We start from the raw sequence: 6,412 nt of genomic DNA on the forward strand, positions 1-6,412 counted from the left end.
TGTGTGTGCATGTGTGTGCGTGGTGTGTGTGCGTGGTGTGTGTGTGCGTGGTGTGTGTGCGTGGTGTGTGTGTGTGTGCGCGGTGTGTGTGTGTGCGTGGTGTGTGTGTGTGTGTGTGTGTGCGTGGTGTGTGTGTGTGTGCGTGGTGTGTGTGTGCGTGCGTGGTGTGTGTGTGCATGTGTGGTGTGTGTGCGTGGTGTGTGTGTGTGCGTGGTGTGTGTGCGTGGTGTGTGTGTGTGTGTGTGTGTGTGTGTGCGTGGTGTGTGTGTGTGCATGTGTGTGCGTGGTGTGTGTGTGTGCATGTGTGTGCGTGGTGTGTGTGTGTGCGTGTGTGTGCGTGGTGTGTGTGCGTGGTGTGTGTGTGTGTGTGTGTGGTGTGTGTGTGTGCGTGGTGTGTGTGTGCGTGGTGTGTGTGTGTGTGCGTGGTGTGTGCGTGGAGTGTGTGTGCGTGGTGTGTGTGTGTGCATGTGTGTGTGTGTGTGTGCATGTGTGTGCGTGGTGTGTGTGTGCGTGGTGTATGTGTGCGTGGTGTGTGTGTGTGGTGTGTGTGTGTGCATGTGTGTGCGTAGTGTGTGTGTGCGTAGTGTGTGTGTGCGTGGTGTGTGTGTGCATGGTGTGTGTGTGCGTGGTGTGTGCGTGGTGTGTGTGTGTGTGCGTGTGTGTGCGTGGTGTGTGTGTGCGTGTGTGTGCGTGTGTGTGCGTGCGTGGTGTGTGTGTGCGTGGTGTGTGTGTGTGTGTGCGTGGTGTGTGTGTGTGCATGTGTGTGTGTGTGGTGTGTGTGTGTGTGGTGTGTGTGTGCGTGGTGTGTGTGTGCGTGGTGTGTGTGTGTGCATGTGTGTGTGCGTGGTGTGTGTGTGCGTGTGTGTGCGTGGTGTGTGTGTGCGTGGTGTGTGTGTGAAGTGTGTGTGCGTGGTGTGTGTGTGTGTGTGTGTGTGCATGTGTGTGCGTGGTGTGTGTGTGCGTGGTGTGTGTGTGTGCGTGGTGTGTGTGTGTGTGCGTGGTGTGTGTGTGCGTGGTGTGTGTGTGTGCGTGGTGTGTGTGTGTGTGTGTGTGTGTGTGGTGTGTGTGTGTGTGTGTGTGTGTGTGTGCATGTGTGTGTGCGTGGTGTGTGTGTGTGTGTGCGTGGTGTGTGTGTGCGTGGTGTGTGTGTGCGTGGTGTGTGTGTGGTGTGTGTGTGGTGTGTGTGTGCGTGGTGTGTGTGCGTGGTGTGTGTGTGCGCGTGGTGTGTGTGTGTGTGGTGTGTGTGTGTGTGGTGTGTGTGTGCGTGGTGTGTGTGTGTGTGCATGTGTGTGCGTAGTGTGTGTGTGCGTGGTGTGTGTGTGTGCGTGGTGTGTGTGTGCGTGGTGTGTGTGTGTGCATGTGCGTGTGTGTGCGTGGTGTGTGTGTGCGTGGTGTGTGTGTGTTTGTGCGTGGTGTGTGTGCATGTGTGTGTGTGTGGTGTGTGTGTGTGTGCGTGGTGTGTGTGTGCGTGGTGTGTGTGTGCGTGGTGTGTGTGTGTGTGCATGTGTGTGCGTGGTGTGTGTGTGCGTGGTGTGTGTGTGCGTGGTGTGTGTGTGATGTGTGTGTGCGTGGTGTGTGTGTGTGTGTGTGTGTGTGCATGTGTGTGCGTGGTGTGTGTGTGCGTGGTGTGTGTGTGTGTGCGTGGTGTGTGTGTGCGTGGTGTGTGTGTGTGTGGTGTGTGTGTGTGCGTGGTGTGTGTGTGCATGTGTGTGCGTGCGTGTGTGTGGTATGTGTGTGCGTGGTGTGTGCGTGGTGTGTGTGTGCATGGTGTGTGTGTGTGTGTGTGTGTGTGTGTGTGTGTGTGTGTGTGTGTGTGCATGTGTGTGCGTGGTGTGTGTGTGCGTGGTGTGTGTGTGTGCGTGGTGTGTGTGGTGTGTGTGTGCGTGGTGTGTGTGTGGTGTGTGTGTGCGTGGTGTGTGTGCGTGGTGTGTGTGTGCGCGTGGTGTGTGTGTGCGTGGTGTGTGTGTGTGCGTGGTGTGTGTGTATGCATGTGTGTGCGTGGTGTGTGTGTGCATGGTGTGTGTGTGTGCGTGGTGTGTGTGTGTGTGCGTGGTGTGTGTGTGTTTGTGCGTGTGTGTGCGTGGTGTGTGTGTGTGTGCATGTGTGTGCGTGGTGTGTATGCGTGGTGTGTGTGTGTGTGTGGTGTGTGTGTGTGTGTGTGTGTGTGGTGTGTGTGTGTGTTAGAAGAGTATAATAGGAGGGATGCTGTAAAACATATGGGGGGAGGGAACTGGTTATATTGATTATATAAGGGGTGAAATCTGAAAGTGGGTGTGGATAAACAATATTTTATTGTAATAATTCCCATTACATCCCTACTATATTGGTGTCCCTATTAAATGTACCCATTGCACATGTCTCCCTTTTAGTGTCTCCTATTTAAGTTTCCACATGTTCAAAGACCCCCTATTATCTCCTCCTTAAAGGGAACGAATGGCCAGCTAAAATAGAAAAAGGTTTTATACATACCTGGGGCTTCTTCCAGCCCCATAAGCCTGGATCGCTCCCACGCCGCCATCCGCCGCTTCCTGGATCCCCCAGTAGCGGGCCCGTCACTTCCGGCGGACGCGGCCAATTGTCCGCATCACAGGGGCTCCCTCCATACCCATACGCATGCGACTGCACAGTAGGCAGCCACATGCGTAACTGTATGGAGAGAGCACCCTGTGATGCGGAGTATTGGCCGCGTCTGCCGGCCGACTGGCGGTAATGACGGGACCCGGTATCGGCGGATCCAGGCAGCGGAGGACGGCGACGTGGGAGCGATCCGTGCGTATGGGGCTGGAGGAAGCCCCAGGTATATATACTTCATCCTCTCTGGTTCCCTTTAAGGTGGACACACGCGATACAATAAAATGATCCAATTTTACAGTAATTCGATAAAAACGATCGTATCTCGCGAAAAAAATCGAAAGCTTTTTTTTCATTCGACTGAAAAATCCGATCGGATTTCCCGTTTTTTTTTCGATTTAAATCAGTGTTGCTCGGATACCTCATTATCCTATTCGAGTTTGGTCGAATTCGGATAGTAAACTATCCGAATTCACTCGAAGTCGGATATCCGATGTAATCGAATATCCGATTCGACCTCGGATATCCGACGTCACTATCCGAGTCTGTATTCGAGTAAAATATTCGAGCTGGCCTTAAATAGCTTGTAAAACTTGTATAGGAGGTCAATGATGCATGAAACCACCTTTTTTATGAAGAAAAACATCAAGTGATTATGTGGTGATGTAGTACGGTAGTTATAAAAAAGGTCTCAAAAAAAGTAAATTGTGATGATCCGCTCAGCTGGCTGCACAGGCAGACAGCTGTTTGTCCATTCCTCTAGTCTGTGGGCTGCAGGTCTCTGGAACAGAGACCTGTCTTTCCATTGCAAGTTTCTGGTCTGTTCTCTTGCTAGGGAATTTGCATACATTCGTTATGCAAATCCCCTACCTACCTTCTTTGATGACTGGCACTATAAGAGCTTTATGTTTCCCAGAATGCTTTGCTGGACATTTCCCTTCCATGCTCAGTTCCTGATGGACACTGCTGGAGTGTCAGCCATTGCTATCTAGTATAGTTAATTCCTGGGGGTTGCTTTAGGCTCCCCTGCTAGCCCAGTCAGGTTGTATTATCCGTATTGCCTGTTCTGTCTTGTCTTGCCTGTTTGCCATTGTCCTGTCCCTATGGTGGTTGACAGGAAATGGTTCTGATCTCTGTTCTTGGAGTATAGCTGGTGCAGCGGTTGCTACCAGCTATCTCTTCTGTTCTGTCTCCTGGGATCGCGCTAGCTACTTTTTGCTAGCGCTGGGGATCCTTCTGTTCTGTCTTGTCTGTCGCGATTGCACTGTCACCAGCGGCGGTTGATAGCGAATCGCTCTGTCTTGTTTGGATCGCACTGGCCTCTAGCGGTAGCGGCTGTGGATCCTTCTGATCTAGTTCCTGGAGTGTAAGCTGGAGCAGCGGTTGCTACCAGCTACCTAATCTGATCTGTCTTGTTTAGATCGCACTAGCCGCTAGCGTTAGCGGCTGTGGATCTTTCTGATCTGTGTTCCTGCTTGGATCACCCTTGCTCTGGCGGAAGAGCGGTGGATCCTTTCTGCCTAGTTCCTGTTTTTCGTGTGTCTGTCTTGTCCGCTACGCTTGCTGCAGGCTCGGTGAGGTAACCGTTAAGCAAGCGCTCGCGTCCTCTGTTTCATGTTTGTCTGTTTATGGTTAGTTAGGCATGCTTGTCTCTATTGTGCTTATCACGTGGAGATCGCGCATAACCGCGTGCACTGTTGCGAATGAGTGTGGTGTTCGCGGTTAGCTAGCGGTTGTTATTTTCCGTATCTCCTTATTGTATTTGCTGTGCCTTTGCTACCCTCGTATTCTATTCTGTTCTGCCTTGTGTCACGTCTGGCGATCGCACCTCTCGCGATCGCGTTCCTATTTCGTATCTGCTGTTGTGCGTGCACGGTCGCGAGGTGGCGACTGGATTGGCGCACACACATACAACCTATCCCTTTGCTCAATCTCATTCACAATCGCCTCTCTTGCGATTGCGTTCTGCGCTTCGTACAATTCCTGTCTGGCACTTGTGGAGGTACAGAGGATTGGTTCCTCTGCACTCCCCAGCGCCATCTGCCGACAGGAATTTCCCTCTACAGGTGCGTAGCACCTTTTGCTGGGTGCCTGCAAATATACGCTTGTGGAGGATTTCCGCCGTGTCAGCGCACGCGTTGTGCGCTGATCACGGAGAAAGTTCCACAATCGTGACATAAATTAACTTCATGAAAAGTGTTTGCATGAGAAGGTGTGTCCAAAATGGTTGTTGGAAGTCTTCATTTACTTCTTCTTCTTCTTCTTCTTCTTCTTCTTCTTCTTCTTCTTCTTCTTCTTCTTCTTCTTCTTCTTCTTCTTCTTCTTCTTCTTCTTCTTCTTCTTCTTCTTCTTCTTCTTTTTTTTCTTCTTCTTCTTCTTTTTCTTCTTCTTTTTCTTCTTCTTCTTCTTCTATATCTTCTTCTTCTATATCTTCTTCCTTTTCTTCTTCTATATCTTCTTCTTCTTCTTCTATATCTTCTTCTTCTTCTTCTATATCTTCTTCTTCTTCTTCTTCTTCTATATCTTCTTCTTCTTCTTCTTCTATATCTTCTTCTATATCTTCTTCTTCTTCTTCTTCTATATCTTCTTCTATATCTTCTTCTTCTTCTATATCTTCTTCATCTTTTTCTATATCTTCTTCTTCTTCTCCTTTTCCTTCTTCTATATCTTCTTCTTCTTCTTCTTCCTCTTCTTCTCTATCATTATATTATGTGTCTTGGTTTTCCTTTCTTTTGTAATATTTTTTTTACTTCATTTTTGGAAATATTTTATTGTAATAACACCATAGTTATATTTGTGTTGATGGCATAATAGGTAGGTAGTGGCACATTGCAAGCCACAGCGCCTTTTTCTGTGTACCCTGGCGGTGGTAAAACACAGACATCAGCAGGAGGAGGAAGTAGTAGTTGCAGGCTTGCAGCTATTTGTAGTGTGTGGTAATAGTCGGTCGGTACTCGGTAGGAGAGTGGGTGGGCAGGTGGCATTAGAAAATAGTTCTTCTTCTGTTCTCCCTGGCAGTGGTAGCAGCACACAGACAGCAGAAGCTCAATGCAGCTACAGGAGGAGGAGTAATGTGTTTCAGGCAGTGTGATGTGACTGACATAATAGGCCCTGGTACCTAGCGGTGTTCCCAGGGCCGTAAATGAACAGCATGAGGTTCCAGACAGCGGTCGTGAAGCCCACATTGTGTCCAATACACAATTGGGACAGCACAGTTTTCAACCCGGACACCTCTAAAATAATTACAATTTTTATTTTCAAATTAATGCAGCTATTTTTGAGCGTAATAGCTGGTGGCGCTTGGGCAGCAGCACCTTGTAATGTGTTCCCTGGCAGTGGAAACACACAGACAGCAGGAGGAAATATAACAGCAGGCAGCGTGAGGAGGATAAGTGTGTGTGGCAGACTGGCATTTGGCAGCAGGCAGGAGGGCAGGCAGCGAGACAAAGTAGGCCCTGGGTCCTAGCGGTGGTCCCAGGGCCGTAAATGAACAGCATGAGGTTCCAGACAGCGGTCGTGAAGCCCACATTGTGTCCAATACACAATTGGGACAGCACAGTTTTAAACCCGGACACCTCTAAAATAATTACAATTTCTTTTTTTTTTTTTTCAAAATAATGCAGCTATTTTTGAGCGTAATAGCTGGTGGCGCTTGGGCAGCAGCACCTTGTAATGTGTTCCCTGGCAGTGGAAACACACAGACAGCAGGATGAAATATAACAGCAGCAGCAGCAGGTGTATGTGTGTGTGGCAGTCGTCACTTCATGTACCCCTCTCGCCGACAACAGGGGCCATGAATTCGCCTTCCACCCAAGCCTGGTTCATTTTGAGAAACGTCAGT

Source organism: Hyperolius riggenbachi, chromosome 10 (assembly GCF_040937935.1).
Source record: "Hyperolius riggenbachi isolate aHypRig1 chromosome 10, aHypRig1.pri, whole genome shotgun sequence".
Classification (NCBI taxonomy): Eukaryota; Metazoa; Chordata; class Amphibia; order Anura; family Hyperoliidae; genus Hyperolius; species Hyperolius riggenbachi.